Source organism: Balaenoptera physalus (assembly GCF_965194825.1).
Source record: "Balaenoptera physalus genome assembly, chromosome: 4".
In the NCBI taxonomy this organism is placed as follows: Eukaryota; Metazoa; Chordata; class Mammalia; order Artiodactyla; family Balaenopteridae; genus Balaenoptera; species Balaenoptera physalus.
This window is the reverse complement of record NC_138891.1, coordinates 48,945,965-48,962,091: the sequence shown is the minus strand read 5'-3', so window position 1 is coordinate 48,962,091 and position 16,127 is coordinate 48,945,965. Positions and strand designations below refer to the sequence as shown.

Sequence of the window (16,127 nt, the reverse complement as noted above, 5' to 3'; positions counted from 1 at the left end):
TTATTAGTATTTAAATACAAAATGCTTAAATTCTTCTTGAGTTCATTTTAACAAGACTGCTGTAATTGTGTCAACTGAGGTTCTTAGGACCATTCTTTGAAACCAGAACCAGTATATTCATGTGAGAGAGGTGTGAAAATTTCCACAAAGGTCAATTGCTGGACTCTTGAGTCCAGTACTTCTGTGGAATGACATCCAAGGGGTTAAAAGCTTCAAAATGACTGCAATCATGAAATCCATATTTCTCTTTAGCTTAATTTTTAATTTGTACACTATGTTGAAATTCTGTACAAGGAGAGGATCAGCCTATGCAGCTGCAAATATGCTATTGCCATAGTGTCCATGTGTCTGTACAGGATGGACTTTAAGGAATAGAAATAGAAATGATAAACCATAATATTCTTATCCAAGTCCACATTTGATCTGAGGTCATTGAAACAAAAGTTGGAAAATTCCAGAGCAATGTTGGTGAGGAGCAAGGAAAGAGCTTAATGATTTTACTAAGAAATAGCTAATAACTGCCAGAGTTTAGAAAATTAATTATACCTGAAGATATAATTTTAGTTGGTCACTAGAGTGTTTATTTTGCCTTATCGCAAAGACCAGACACCATAGATATATAAAATTCATTACTTTGCAAAATATTTTTATATCAGACACAAAAATTCACCAGCTCAACCTTTACCGATAAATACCATATCTGCATGTATAGGTAATCCTGCCCCTAAATATTTTGTGACTGAGAGAAGTTAGAGTGGTAGTTTAAGGATATTACCAGCTGAAGTCTTTACAGGTTGGGGATGGAGATGCGGACGGGAAAGGGATTCCTGTTGCAACAAGCAGTAATTTTGCAAAAAGAAGGGGATATTTGGGAGATTACAAAAATATGCATGTGCTGCTGTCCCACCACTGGTGCCTGCTGTAGATACTGAGTTCCCTGATACTACGATATGGCTTCTATCTGCATCTTCACTCAACTTTGGAAAAGTCCTTTCTTTGCTCTCAAAACCTCCATTTTCTTCTATCAAAATCAGATCTATGACTAGGACATCTTTACCTGGTTCACCTGGCTTCCTCTCATTTCCTATGTTAGGAAAAAGAGAGAGTATATGTTATGAAGTTAAGCAAAACTGGCTGATTTCTATTCCAAATTTCATAATTATACAATACTCATAAAATGCTAATAATTTTGAGTAGATGGACAAGTTAACAAACCCTATATAAATTAAACCAGCAATTAAATTGTGTTGTATAAGGTGCTATTCTTTCAGTATAATAGATATTTTTCAAAGGGACCTGGAGGTGAAATCAGAATGTGCTTGATGCCATCTGAGGATCATCATTCAATTAAAAAAACACTTTTATGTAAATTACTTCAGTTAAAAAAGAACATTTCAGGGAGATCAGTTCAGTGCTTTGCGACCACCTAGAGGGGTGGGATAAGGAGGGTGGGAGGGAGACGCAAGAGGGAGGGGATATGGGGATATACGTATGCATATAGCTGATTCACTTTGTTATACAGCAGAAACCAACACAACACTGTAAAGCAATTATACTCCAATAAAGACGTTAAAAAAATAAATTAAAAACAAGAACATTTATAAATCATAGAGAAACACAGTATTTTTAAAGTTTTTCTGTTTTTTTTTCCTGCGTACATACTCATTTTAGGAAATTTATAAAATTCAGAAACATACAAAGACTTAACAATAATAATCTTACCACCCAAAACTGATATCTAAGAACATTTTGATACACAATAAGTGTATAGTAACCTCAGATTTAATGTGTGTAGTTTTAACTATTCTTGAGAAACCCTAAACTCCTTAGTATATAATCTGTTATAATTTTTGCTGTTATAATCATGAGTCCACTTCTGAGTCTGGTTTGAAATGAGTGAACATTGTAGCTAGTGATTGTAACAGCCCAGCCTCCTCTCTTTATTGTGATTCTGTGCTGAACTTGTTGTATATAAGCAGTAATTAACAAATTTATACTTTACTGCATGTGGCAGAAATGATACCCTATGGAACAGTCACACATTTGGGGGGATCCAAGCTTTGCTTGCGAATGTTAATTTCTATATTTCCTTCCCCATCTTTTTTGTCTTTTAGTCTTTTAATAGCAAAATATCTTTTTTAAATTCTAAGAGATAGAATTGTACTTGAAAATTGTCAGCTTCTATAGATGTTTTTACAATAGAAAAACCTTTTCTTCCTGCCCCTATGTGGGCAGGTCAATTTTCACTGAAAACGACTTCAAGCTGGTTCTAATGTTTACTCACTTAGGCAGGTGCGTTCATCAGCATGGAGACTGTACCCCGTATCACATGCACAATGGAAAGTGCCCAGAGTGTTAATACAGCGCTGCTGGCAGCCTCCACTCACTACCGTACATTCATCAACATCTAGAGGGGGAAGACAGATGGTCAGGATTACAATGTCATTCCAATGTCAGCTTCAGAGAAGTGGCACAATATTTCTTTGATACACAGTATGTGTTTTATTGCACAAAGGCACCATCTCTGTTGCCACAGTTCTTTGCCTGTTTGATCCATTTTACTCCACAGTATAAACAAAAAAATGTAGACAGAAACTTTATTGAGCTTTTTAAAGCCCAGCAACGATGAGCATAGGGATTGTCTCACAATTTTCTATTCTTCGCATCCTGATTAATTAGACAGATCTGAGATATAGATATTTCCTTAGGGAAGGGAACCTGGAAGGGAGAATTACAATGAGCTACTCTATCTGGAGCAGCACACACGAGTAGATAAACACCTTTACTGGTCTGATGCTGCTGAATAAAGTCAGTAATAGAGTTAACACCTTGACTCTCCTTCTCATGGGCTATGGTGGACATCAGGGCAGAGACAGATAAATTCAAATAAAGCCATGGTTTGGAGTTCTTAAAAACACATTGATATATTTGCTCCATTAACTCAGATTCTTCCTTATCTTTCAGGGTTCCACTTTCTGAAATACTTAGCATGTTTATGTATGAAGTTACATTAATGTAGAATAAATGAAAAGAGGTCAAGACTCATGGTCACCTATGTCTTACAATCAGTCAAGTTTATGATAAATGAATATAATATTTGTCTTCCTTTGGAAAGGAAAACCAATTTATCTCTTAGAACCTATACTTCCTTGTACCCTATACAATCAGTTCTGATATATCTAAAATCACAACAAGAAGATATCCACAAACACAGGGAAAGCTTTTCAGATAATCAGTGATTTTTTCAGATAATCAGAGCTTCTAAATTTTCCTGTTTGGAGAATCTGTTTTGTGACATGTTCCAAAGAAAAATCAGACAGAAGGGTCAAGATTTAGTCTGCACGTGTCTCATGCAGAGAATGTCCCTGACTCCCCTGTCCCCAGGTCCAGACATTCTGGCAAAGACTGTTGAGTATGAATATTCTTCACTAAAATATGTTATCATAATAGATAATTAGCTTTACATTGAGTGAGATTTAATTCCACAGGGCAAGATCCTTACTCGAGAAGACATCAATATTGGGAAGGAATACTATTGCAATGTTTCATCATAGGCCCTTTTCACACTGAAATCCTAATGAATGTTTTGTACTGTAGTAAACATTAGGGCATTTGACCTGAGAGAAGCACAAGAGTTTTCTTTTACTCGGCATTGTTTTTTTTTGTTTGTTTTTCTTTTTATGAAGAAGAAAAAATATGAAGAATATAAATCACAAAATAAGTCCCACATTTTAAAATTACTAGTTTACCATATTAAACACACTTTACACAGTCTAGTATTTTCCTTCTAAAATTAGATATTCTGGAGTAATTCTGATATTTTAAAAGGAATCTTATTTTAGAGATAAGAACTACTGACTTTTCAAAGTGTTAGAATTTTTATTAAATTTTGAGTCTGTGATAAACCACTAATTTTTTCCATATAAACTAATATCAAATCAGAATTCTCCATTTGTAACTTGTACTTTGTGCAGGGCTTTAATATTTATGCTACCTAAATTTTTATCTTTCTAGCTTTAGGGTATTATTCACAGGGTTGAGATATAATTTTGAATCTTAATTCTGTCAACCCCTGAATTATATATCCTTCCCAGGTCTTTTACTTTAGACATACAAATAAAACTCTTAATTCCCAAGAGTCATATGTTTTTATCAACAAAACAATCAATATATCAGTATTTGCCATGATCAAAATGTTTTATAATATACCATATATATGTATTTAAATACATTAAAAATGTCTTAAAGAGTGTGCACAGATAAAATGATTACTTCTGAGGAGGGAAGGAAGGTATCTGACTGAGTAGAGTGCAAGATGTGTGTGTGGGACAAGGAACGTTATCCACATCTATAATGTTCTAATTTTTCACAAGAAAGTTATTCAGTTACTACTTGTGTATTAAAAAGTAATTTTAAAGAAAGAAGCATACAAAGAATACCTCCCCTTCCCATTCAAGCTCCAATAATTTTCTGGCAAGAGAAACCAAGTTAGTGTAAAAGAGAAAAATCACTGGGTTCATTCCAAAGATCAGAGTGGACATTGATTTTAAGGATGAGTATTCTTTCAGTATGTTTTAGTGTGTTCATATTCTTAATCTGCCCCAGAACTATAATTAAAGTACTATAATCTATTAAAAACACATACACACTAACAAACAAAAGCAAACCAAACTTCCTCTGTCCTCTGAGTCAGACAGTCTTGGGAAAAATATCTTAGTGTTGAAACTTATTAACCTGTCCCTTTGCCTCTCTGAGACTCAGTTTCCTCATCTGTAAGATGGGATAATAATGACTGCCACATGTACTATGCTCTGATTTATGTTTTCCTTTCCTATTCATGCATAAGAGATTGGAATAGACTGCTAATGCTTGAGATTATATGTAGAAATCAAACAGGCAATGATAGAAGTACTGAGAAATGTGGGAATTCAGGGAAGGGGAAATGCATTTGGGCTACAGTGATAAGGGAATGTTTGAGGTAAAAACTGAGAATTGAGTGCATGGAGAAAAGGATGGGTAATCCAAAGGTGCAGAGGTTTAAACATGCAGTGTCTGAGATTCAGTATTTAGACCTGTCAGGTTGGTGAATAAGGTTGGCAAAAGAAAGTAAAGTTGAAAAACAAACCTAAAATCTTCTTTTAATTAATTTAGATAGCAAAGTCTTCCTCTTCTTGATTTACAATACAATACACTTCTGGGCAGGTTGAGACACAGCAGGCTGTGTTCACACAGTAGCTAAGCAAACTTACTAACAGTTTAAAAAATCAATCATTTATAGAGTGGTACCAAATGCAAAGTAATTGGTTTGACTTTCTTCTTCTTTTTTGTCCTTTCAGAATACACTGGATTTACTGATTGTTTGGGCATTGTGTAACCTACTGTTCTCAAATCTGGCAGTGCATTAGAATCACTTGGTGGGCATTTAGAAATACCCAGGCCTTGGTCCTGTCCTTAAAAAAGTCTGATTTAATTGGTCTGGGGTAAGACTTGGGAATCAAATATTTGAAAATCACCTTTAGTGATTCTAATGGGGAGCCAGCGATGAGATCCCCTTATGTAGTTAATGCTTTAATCTCCTAGAGATCTTGTTATAATGCAGATGCTGATTCAGTAGACCTGGGGCTGAGGGGCTGGATTTTGCATTTCTAATAGATCCAAGGCAATTCTGAAGCTGTGGTCTGTGGACCATACTCTGTGTAGCGAGCCTGAGTCCTCTGTTCAACTGTAAATGTCACACGGGTCACAAATGTCATGATTTGGCTCAACTTCTCAGCTGTTTGACCAAAGCAGACCAATTCAGTTCAGATAGATAAATCAATACTCTGACCAAAATAGTGTGTGTATACACATACATACAAACATATATACATACATTAAATTATTTACCAAAACCTCTGAAAATAAACCACCCATATTTCTCACACTATTCACTCAATAATAGCTAATATTTTTAAGACAACGTTAGCATTATCTGTTACGAGAGATGACTTTCTTCTGTAAAACATGAAGGACATTTTAGTTCTTTTCTTATGAAATACCTCTGATATAGGATAAAACCGGATTAAATTGCCATGATATTAGACACTCATGCTGAAGCTGTCACAAGTGATTTTCTTTTCCATCAAGATTCTGCCCAACAGAGTTAAAAACCAGAAATGTCAATATTACATTAAAATTTTATTATGAAGTATACTTCATGTGAAGAAACCATTTCTCCAATTTTTCTCTCAGTTATATCTTAATGTTAGATGCTTACAGAAAGCCCTGCCCTCAGAATTGGAGCTCCAGGACACTTCTGGGAATAATGATAAAGCGATTAGAATTTTTTCAGCATTATCCCTGTGATATGGACCAAGGATTTGATGATTTTTATACTGTAAAAGAATGTCAAAAAAGAATCAACTGTGCCTGCTATTCTTCCTTTTTAATGTCCTTTCTCTAAATATTTCTGCTGTATTTATCTCCCAAACTATTTCCCCAGATGATCACAGAATATAATAGCTTAAAAGAAGTCACACTATTATCAAATGTATTTTGCACATAAAAGCTCCCTGAGACAACAATGATCCACTTTTGTTTCCAAACAATCAAGGTTGTTTTATATTATTTTTTTAGAGTGTGCAGCCAGAGTAAGATAAATTATTCTTCCATTTACCTTTTAATATAGGCAATATAGGTTTCTGTTCTCGGACACCTGTTGATTGGAAATAAGCATTGCTTTATGTTAAAGATTGCATTATAGAAGTGTTAGATTTGAAGGAAATATTAAAGGGTGTGTTGAAGACTCCACTAGATTTTCTATGTGGCTTTATTTTCACTCTGTTCTATTATACTTTCACTCTGATGTGCAATATTGCTGACTTTTCACTTGTATCTTAATTCTGTAGTTCCTGATCAGATGAAGTCCTTAAGGTCAAGGATCCTGTTATATTAAGCATTTTCTGGAATAGAGTTGATACTCCATAAATGTTCTATGAATGAATGAATGAATGTGTGGTTTGAGAGCCATCCACATAATTCAGTCTTCTATCCACCCATATTCATCAATGGGATTTCTTAGAAATGGGCTCTGTTCCACTTCGCTCTCTTCACCCTTGCAATAGACTACTGATATTTGTTTTTGACCCTTTACAAGTTGCTTTAAAAACTCCAGGGCACAGAGTAATTTTTGTTTGCTCATGAACAAATTTAAATTGTGTCTATAGTGAATATTCACAGGTTGGCTGTTTGGGATTCATCCATTTTTCTTGTTCACTAATACTCAATAACTATCAGGTTTTCCTTTGGGGAATTTTATCCCTGTCATTTTAGAGAAACCATGTAGATTATATGGGACTGATGAACACCACTCCTCTCTCAAATCTGAGGTGGACTTTTCTTGGCATAAACCTACCTCCATCTGCCACAGTGATTGGACAAGGTAATGTCTTTATTAGCATATGACCATCTCAGGAATGAATGAATTAGTTCAGATGTGATCCAATCAGCAGGAAGCTCAACTTATAGGTTGGGAACCCTGGGACATAGAGGCCCTCTTGCTCTGGAAATTGTAATGTGTGTATGAGCCATCGTGCAGTAGCCATTTTGTTCCCATGAATGAAGCTACACTAAAGATAAAGCCAACGAAGAGGACAGAGCTGAAGGACTAACAGAAAACAGGAATTGGAGCCCTGAATGAACTATGCCTGAAGCCCTCCTACCTCTGACTTCCTCAGTTAAGTGAGTCAATACCCTCCCTTTTGTGGTTGAAGCATTTTAAGTCACATGATTCTATTGATTGTAAAAGAAGTCATCGTAACTGAGGCATGCATACTGTAAAGTGGGTGTGCAGGAGGAAGTTACCCAGTGCAGCTCAAACTTAGTACACACTTTCCAAAAAGATTTATTGTCTTCCAATCAGTAAAATGTTTTCATCAATATTCACCAAGGCTTATAACATTATTGGAGCAATTATATTCTGTCAAGATTCTAATGAATTTGAGGATTTGTCACAATTTTGGTTCATTTTTATTACAAATATATGGGTTTATCAAACTGCCTGTGCAAAGTTGTGGCATATCTGATAGTGCTAGAGGGGTTGAAGATGCCTTCTTGAATGGTTTCCTCACAATTGCTCTGTGAGGGTTCCTTGATTTGGTCTGTGTAGAGTAAGGACTAAAGCAAAAAATTATTATGCTAAAGATGTGGCTAGGGTCTGATTATGGAGAGTCTTTTCTGCCATACTAAGGAACATGGCTTTACTTTATAGACCATGGGCACCAGCAGGGCAAAGGATAGATTAGAGAATTGGGAGACTGAAGGCAGGGAAGCCAAGTAACAGCAATTGCCAAAATCCAGATAAAAGATGAGGACTTGACCTAAGCTAGTAGCAGTGGAAACAGAGAAATGTGGGCAGATATAAAAGAGCTTAAGAAGAGAAAATCAAAATGATTTGGTTATTAGCTGGATGTGATGGAGAAGAAAGAGTCAAGGTCAACTGACTTGAACAACTGGATGGCTGGCTGTGGCATTCACCACATTCACTGCAATAGCACAGAAGGAGGAACATTTGATACTAGAAGAATAGTTCAGTTTTGGACATCATGATTTGATGGGCAAGTGAGATTGGAAGTTAGGGATATATATAGTAGGCAACTGAGTATGTGGACGAAAATCAGGAGAAAAATATGGGGGTATTTTTCAGCTACCATCTATCTACCTGCACAAGTCTAAACTTAGGGGTCATCCTTGATATTTTCCCTTCCTTCACCCACATTTGATCTAATACCAAATTTTACTATATCAAAATTATCTCCTAAAACATCTCAAATCTGTCCATTTCTCATGTCCACTGACACCACTCAAATCCAAACTAAAGCCCCCCCCTGCCCCCCACCATCCACCATTGGGTCCTCTAATATCTGCTGCACCACAGTGATGTTTCAAAAACAAAAATTTGATCATGTCACCAGCTTCCTCACTCCTGTCTCAGTTTTATACCCTTCAATTCCTTCCCGTTGCTTTTAGGATTAAACTGAACACCAACATGGTCTGGAGGCCCTTGTGTGGTCTGGTCTCTGCTTCCTTCTCTAATTCTCTCTCATTTTTTTTTTGTTTTTTAAGAATTCTTTTATTAATTTATTTACAAATAACAAAAAGTGTTATATGTTAACATAATTTTTATTAAAAATATAGGTATTTTTCTTTAAAGAAAAAACAAAAGAACCAGTGAGAAGAGTGGCATTGTTTTACATTTTTGTCCATTTCTTTCACATCTAGCTTAATGGAAGAGAGCTAGACTCTCATATCTGCTTTGCATTCAGTCTGCTACAGTATCACACAACATGCAAACTGCTCTGTACACTCAGGAAAGAATGAGAATGAAAAAAGCAAATGAAGTCTTCATATGACAAAAACAGCTTTAACCCTGAGGACCCTTGAAAGGGTCTTGAGGACTTCCCTGGGTCACACTTTGAGATCCACTGCCCTAGTCTAATAGCATTTTACACATAAGGAAGCTGAATCTCAGATCAACTGAGAGATCCAAAATGACAGGGCCTGTTAATGATGGGATACAGATCCTGGATGGTTTGTCTCACTTCCCATACTTTAGGTTCTCAATTGGAAACCTGGGAAATACACCCTAAAGACCTGTCTTGTTTGCTCTAGTTGCAGGGACTGTCACAATATATTACCCCAAATTTTTTTGATTTAAATAAAAGAGGAAAGTCAACAAATGTGTTAAATTCTGCAACGGGCATACTGTTGCAGAATGCCCTGCACCTGAATTAGGTTCTCTATTAGAACTGAAACACTAAGACAAATTCTGCACTCTCCTCCATGCACACGCAATGACAAACAGCACAGTCAATACCACAGAGAAACAGGGAAAGCAGAATTACCACAACATCACCATTTATCACATTTTCTGAGTCTGAAATACAATTCATAACACAATCCCTGAAAATTTTGCACAAGTACTGGCTGAAAGGGTGTTGGGTATATTAAGAGACTCCAAATAAATTACTGGCAATCACGTGGGACTTTTCAGATAAAATGGAGTTGCTCTGAAATGTAGATATTTTTCATTCTTTAACAGGACCTTGTTTTGCCTTTTATGTATGGGTTGGCCAAAAAGTTCCTTTGGTTTTTTGGGTAAAAATAAAAGACACATTTTTCATTTTCACCAAGAACTTCATTGAACAACATATTCACCCTTTTGTAACACTACCTTCTGCCATTTTTCAGGCAACTTCATAATTCCATCTTCCCAAAACTTTATATCTTTTTGAGCAAAGAACTGTGCCAGGTGCCTTTTACAGTCTTCCAGGGAATTGAAATTTTTTCCATTAAGAGAATTTTGTAAAGACCAAAATAAATGGAAATCCGAAGATGCAATGTCTGGTGAATACAGCAGATGAATCAGAACTTCCCAGCCAAGCTGCAGCAGTTTTTGCCTGGCTATCAAAGAAACATGCAGTCTTGCGTTATCCTGATTGAAGATTATGCATTTTCTGTTGACTAATTCTGGACGCTTTTCGTCGAATGCTGCTTTCAGTTAGTCTAATTGGGAGCAGTACTTGTTGGAATTAATCGTTTGGTTTTCCGGAAGGACCTCATAATAGAGGACTCCCTTCCAATCCCACCATATATACAACATCACCTTCTTTGGATGAAGACCGGCCTTTGGTGTGGTTGGTGGTGGTTCATTTCACTTGCCCATGATCTCTTCCGTTCCACATTATTGTACAGTATCCACTTTTCATTGCCCTTCACAATTTGTTTTAAAAAAGGAACGTTTTCATTATGTTTCAGTAGAGAATCGCATGCAGAAATATGGTCAAGAAGGTTTTTTTCACTTATGTGGAACCCAAACATCAAAGCGATTCATATAACCAAGCTGGTGCAAATGATTTTCAACAGTTGATTTGGATATTTTGAGTATGTCAGCTATCTCCCGCGTGGTATAACGTCGATTGCTCTCAATCAATGTCTCGATTTGATCGCTATCAAGTTCAACTGGTCTGCCTGACCGTGGAGCATCGTCCAGCGAGAAATCTCCAGCACGAAATTTCGCAAACCATTTTTGACACGTTCGCTCAGTCACAGCACCTTCTCCATACACTGCACAAATCTTTTTTTGCATTTCAGTTGCATTTTTACCTTTCTTGAAATAATCAAGCATAATATGCCAAAAATGTTGCTTTTTTCTTCCATCTTCAATATTAAAATGGTTACACAAAAATTCACCAGTTTTGATAAGTGTTTTTTTAAATGCACACTGATGTGACAGCTGTCACAATACAATCTAACAAAATTTTTTCGAATGAAGTTAAAGACAACTAAGCGCTACTAGAGCCATCTTACAGGAAAACCGAATGAACTTTTTGGCTAACCCATTAAAAAAAAAAAAAATCAGGGAGTCTCCTTGTTCACCTGTAGGTGATTTCCTTTATATCCTACCAGATGATCCAAATCTTCTTTAAATGGATCGTAGCCTTGTTCCTTTAAACAACATAGTGCCCAGAAAAGCTGGTCCAGGGGAGGAAATTCTTCCCAAGGAATCCACTCCCAACTTTCATTTTTCTCAGGCTCTACATTCTTTGGTTCTGAACCATGAGTCACGTCCACCTCTCCTTTCATTAAAATAGTGACATAATGGTAATTCTCTTCCTCAACGAAAGAATTCACAACCGAGGCCAAGCGAACATTTTTCAGGTGAAGAGCTGCTTCTTCCCAGGTTTCCCTTTGAGCACATTCTTTCCAGCTTTCACCGAACTCCAAGTGGCCCCTGGGAAGTTGGAAATTGCCTGCTCCAAATGACCCTTTCTTCCTCCCCAGGAGAATGCAGTGAGGATGCCTGCAGCTGGTCACCACGACTCCTACCCCGACTCCTGGGCGCCGCCCCTGCTGCTCTGCCCTGGCCGTCATAGCCCGAGAGTCTAATTCTATCTTGCTCTTCTTTTCCCCTTACGATGTTTTAGCAAAACTGATCTTCTTTAAGTTCCTTGAATACTTTGTACTCTCTTTTATTTCCTTCTCTCCTCCTTTACCTAGTGAGTTCCTTTGCATCCTGTTGATGTCTACCCAAGCACCACTGCCTTAAGGAGCCCTGCATTTCTCCTTTACCCTAGGTCAGATTGACATGTTATACTTTCTTAGGACTATCTTTGCTTTGGAGCCATTAACTCATCTATAGGTGTAGAGTCGTATGTGTGATTATTTGTTTTATATCTGCTTTCCCTATTAAAGACTAAGTCGCATGAGAGCAGGAATCCTGTCGGTTTTACTCACAATAGCTATCCCAGTGTTTGGCACATAGAAGATGTCCTAAAAATATCTGTTAAGAAAGTAAATGAAAAGGTAAAGAGTATTGGCATCTCCATATAGAAAGTAATTCAGGTACAGGAGTGGATAATATCATTAAGTGAAAGCATGTAGATAAAAAAGAAAAAGGAGGTTAACAGAGGACTCTGAGGGATATCACCATTTAAGACAGCCTGAGACAGAACACACAAATCTGACCAAGAAGGCTGTCCAGAGAAGTAAGAGGAATATTAAGAGAGTCTGGCACCATGGAAGCTGAAGGAGGGGGAGTTTCAAGAAGGAAAAAGTGGTCAACACAGGGATGTCAAATAGGAACTGAAAAGTGCCCACTGGATTTAGCAACAAGAATTTCATTGATGACAATGATGAGGACGAGGTTGCCACCTAACAATTACTGAACACGGACAATGTGCCAGGCACTGCTCTCAACTCGTCACATTTATTAACACATTTCATACTCAGAACAGACCTATTAAGTGAATATTTCTGTTACTTCTACCTACAGAGGAGGAAGCTGAGACTTAGAAGGCTGTTTCAATAGAGTATCAAATTGATCCCAGATGTAGTGTGGGGGGTTGAAGAAGAAGCTGGAGACAAAGAAAGGGAGACAGAAAGTTAGGACACATATTGTAATAAGTTTGACTATTAAGAAAAGGTTGTAATTGGACAGGAGAGTGTGGTAGAGGGAGAGAGTTTTTAAGGTGGACCAGATTTGCATTAGTTTAAATATTGATGGGAAGGGACCAATAGAGAAGGTTGACTTAAAGATATAAGAGAGGGAATTCTCAAATTATTGATCATCTCAAACCATATTAGTGCATTCCAAGAGAAAGTATATGCTGGGAGTAGCAATCTACACTGGACCCTGAGCATCCTTACATTATTTTATGTCTGATCACTCTTTACCCAAGCTATTTTTCAGGGCTGGGTTTGCACAGAGAGATGAGCTAACATCTCCACTGAGAAAACAAACAGGCTTGTTTCCACTAACTCTAAGAGTGGTGGATTCCCCAAGCTCAGTGTTCCCCTTGTGTAATGCAACCGACTGATATGTAGGCATCTATAATGAGCCCTTTGTGTCACTGCTATGGGATTTGGGGGGGACATGGGGAATTGACACAAACAAATGAAGCTCTGGCTACTGCTTTTGCCCAGAGTAATAAAGTCCTTTGTTTCTAACCTAGGAGTCTCATGTCTTCTGTCAGCATCTATGAAACAGTTACAGGCTAACTGGTTAATGTAAAAGTAGGGTAGAATCTGAGACCCTGCACAGTCCTTGTTATATACAGAAGAGAAATCACACACATGAGCATCTGTTACTCTGGGTTAGAGAGATCATGTCCATTGCAGAGTGGGAAGACCTGAGCAGCCGCAGAGATATTCCTGTTTTCTCTTTGTTCCACTTATGCCTGTTGATTGCTTGTAGCCTTGAAATTATTAGCAAAGCATAATACTGGATAGATCTCTTATCTTCCTGGGCCTGATTTGACAAGCTGATCCTTTGTATTAGCTCAGGAAGGAGGAAGGAAAAGATGTCATACTTGTGTGCCTGCAATGCGATTTTAAAGAAATCGAAAATACCCAATCCAGGGAACCAACAATTTTACTATATGTTAGCTCCTTGAGGGCAGAGATGGTGTGTATTTTGCTTATCGCTGTATTTCCAGTACTTAAGTCAGTGCCTGGCCCATAGTATGCACAACAAATATTTGTTGAAAAAGTGAAAATTAAAAGGGACTTCCCTGGAGGTCCGGTGGTTAAGACTCCGTGCTTCCACTGTGGTGGGCGCAGGTTTGATCCCTGGTCAGGGAACTAAGATCTCACATGCCACCTGGCATGGCCAAAAAAAAAAGTGAAAAAAATGAATAGATGAGTAATGGATAGATTAATTTAGAGGAAGAAGGCTCAGCAAAAAAGACTGAGAAAGAGGAGTGGGAGAAGGTGGAAAGAAGCAGACAGTGTGGAATCCTGGTACCCAAGGAGGAGAGACTTTTTAAAAGGGAATGAACAACAAAATCAATTCGGTTGAAAATCAAATGAAATGAGGACTGAAAACGATCTGGTCGATTTGGAAATTATAAAGTCTTTCTGCTACAGTGCAGAATGTGGACAGCAAGTTAGCCTTTGAGGATGACTATTTTTTAAATTTTTTCCAAGCCCAGAATAACCTATTCTTTCTTCTTATTGAAAACAGAGCTTCCAAGGTCATGCTTTCTTGGATCTATTATATTGCTGCTTCATCTATAACATGACCCAATATCATCCCTGAGGATCACACTGTGACGAGGCTCTGGTGTATTGTGATACGATATTGTCATCACAGTATCTTTATGTGAGGGAGCTGCAAGCAATGAAAACAAAGCTTGTACACAGAGCTTACTGCAAACATCAACTTGACATACACTTAATCATATGCAACACCATCTTAGTACTTCATCATATCACACACAAATGGCAAAGGAAGGTGAGTGAGCCAGTAAAACTGAGCTGAACAAAAATTCATCTAGTTTATTTTGCTTAGCTACTTTTCTCTACATCCAGTTCAACTCACAGTCCAAATACATTCATTCTCTTCTAGTTTTCTTTTTTTTTTTTTAATTATTTTATTTTATTTATTTATTTTTTGGCTGCGTTGGGTCTTCATTGCTGCGTGTGGGCTTTTTCTAGTTGTGGTGAGCAGGGGCTACTCTTTGTTGCAGTGCATAGGCTTCTCATTGTGGTGGCTTCTCTTGTTGCAGAGCAGGGGCTCTAGGCACGCGGGCTTCAGTAGTTGCAGAACGCGGGCCCTAGAGCACAGGCTCAGTAGATGTGGCACAGGGGCTTAGTTGCTCTGCGGCATGTGGGATCCACCCGGACCAGGGATTGAACCCGTGTCCCCTGCATTGGCAGGCGGATTCCCAACCACTGCACCACCAGGGAAGTCCCACTTCCAGTTTTCAAGAAAGAGCCAAACTCTCTGTAGGCTGAGAGCTAAGGATATTATTTCCAGGAATGGATAAGGCATTCACCCTAGGCATTCGGCTAGAGAAACAGAAACGTTTAGCCAAACTCAAGGTTCACCCCCTAGGAGAATGAAAGGTATGATCCTCTGAGAGGTTTTAATCTTTTGAACAGTGACTGGTTCTGCTTCTCCTCTTTTCCTCGGGGTCTAACATAACTCTAGCATTTAGATGCTGCTTAGTAAGTGTTTCCTATGAATGGTGAATGGAGACACATCTAAAGAGGGAGAAGAGGGGCCATGGGAGAGGGGAGGACAAAAGCAGGGCTTGGAAATCAGAGGCAGGTAATGAATAATGGTTAGCTGACTGCCTGCTTGATTGAGATAACTGGGTTGATCTAGAAATTATTCAAAGACCTTTGAATACCTAACTCTAAGGGTCTTGAATAGGGGGGAGGGGCACCTGGAGCTCTGGATACTGTACAGGTCACTGCTTGAAAGGTGCATTTTTTCCCAGGTGTTGGAACACAGGACAGAATACACACTGGGGTTCTGCTGATAGATGATAGATAGGTAGATAGATAGATAGATTGATGATAGATAGATAGATAGATAGATAGATAGATAGATAGATAGATAGATAGATAGATAGATAGGTAGATAGATAGATGATAGATGGGGAGCCTTTTCTTGCCCAGTGATTGTACGAGTGAATGGGAAAACTTTCTTGGGAAAGTGAATGTGAGGGTGGTGTTCTCCTCTCAGGGTGGATTTTGATTAGCTTTGTCCCCACATATCAGATTCAAGGAAAGAGTAAGATCCCTTAATGGTAGTGAGAAGGAGAGACACACAAGCTGGGACAGCCAGCAGAGAAACTAGGAGA

The 16,127-nt window shown here is 37.9% G+C and overlaps 1 pseudogene across 1 annotated transcript; it reads right to left on the bottom strand.

Moving 5' to 3' along the window:
* Window positions 1–10,478: 10,478 nt before the first annotated feature.
* LOC309659140 (nucleotide triphosphate diphosphatase NUDT15 pseudogene) lies at window positions 10,479–15,825 on the bottom strand (annotated as a pseudogene). The gene has a single exon. The product of its transcript is annotated as a nucleotide triphosphate diphosphatase NUDT15 pseudogene (transcript).
* Between the last annotated feature and the right edge of the window lie 302 nt (window positions 15,826–16,127).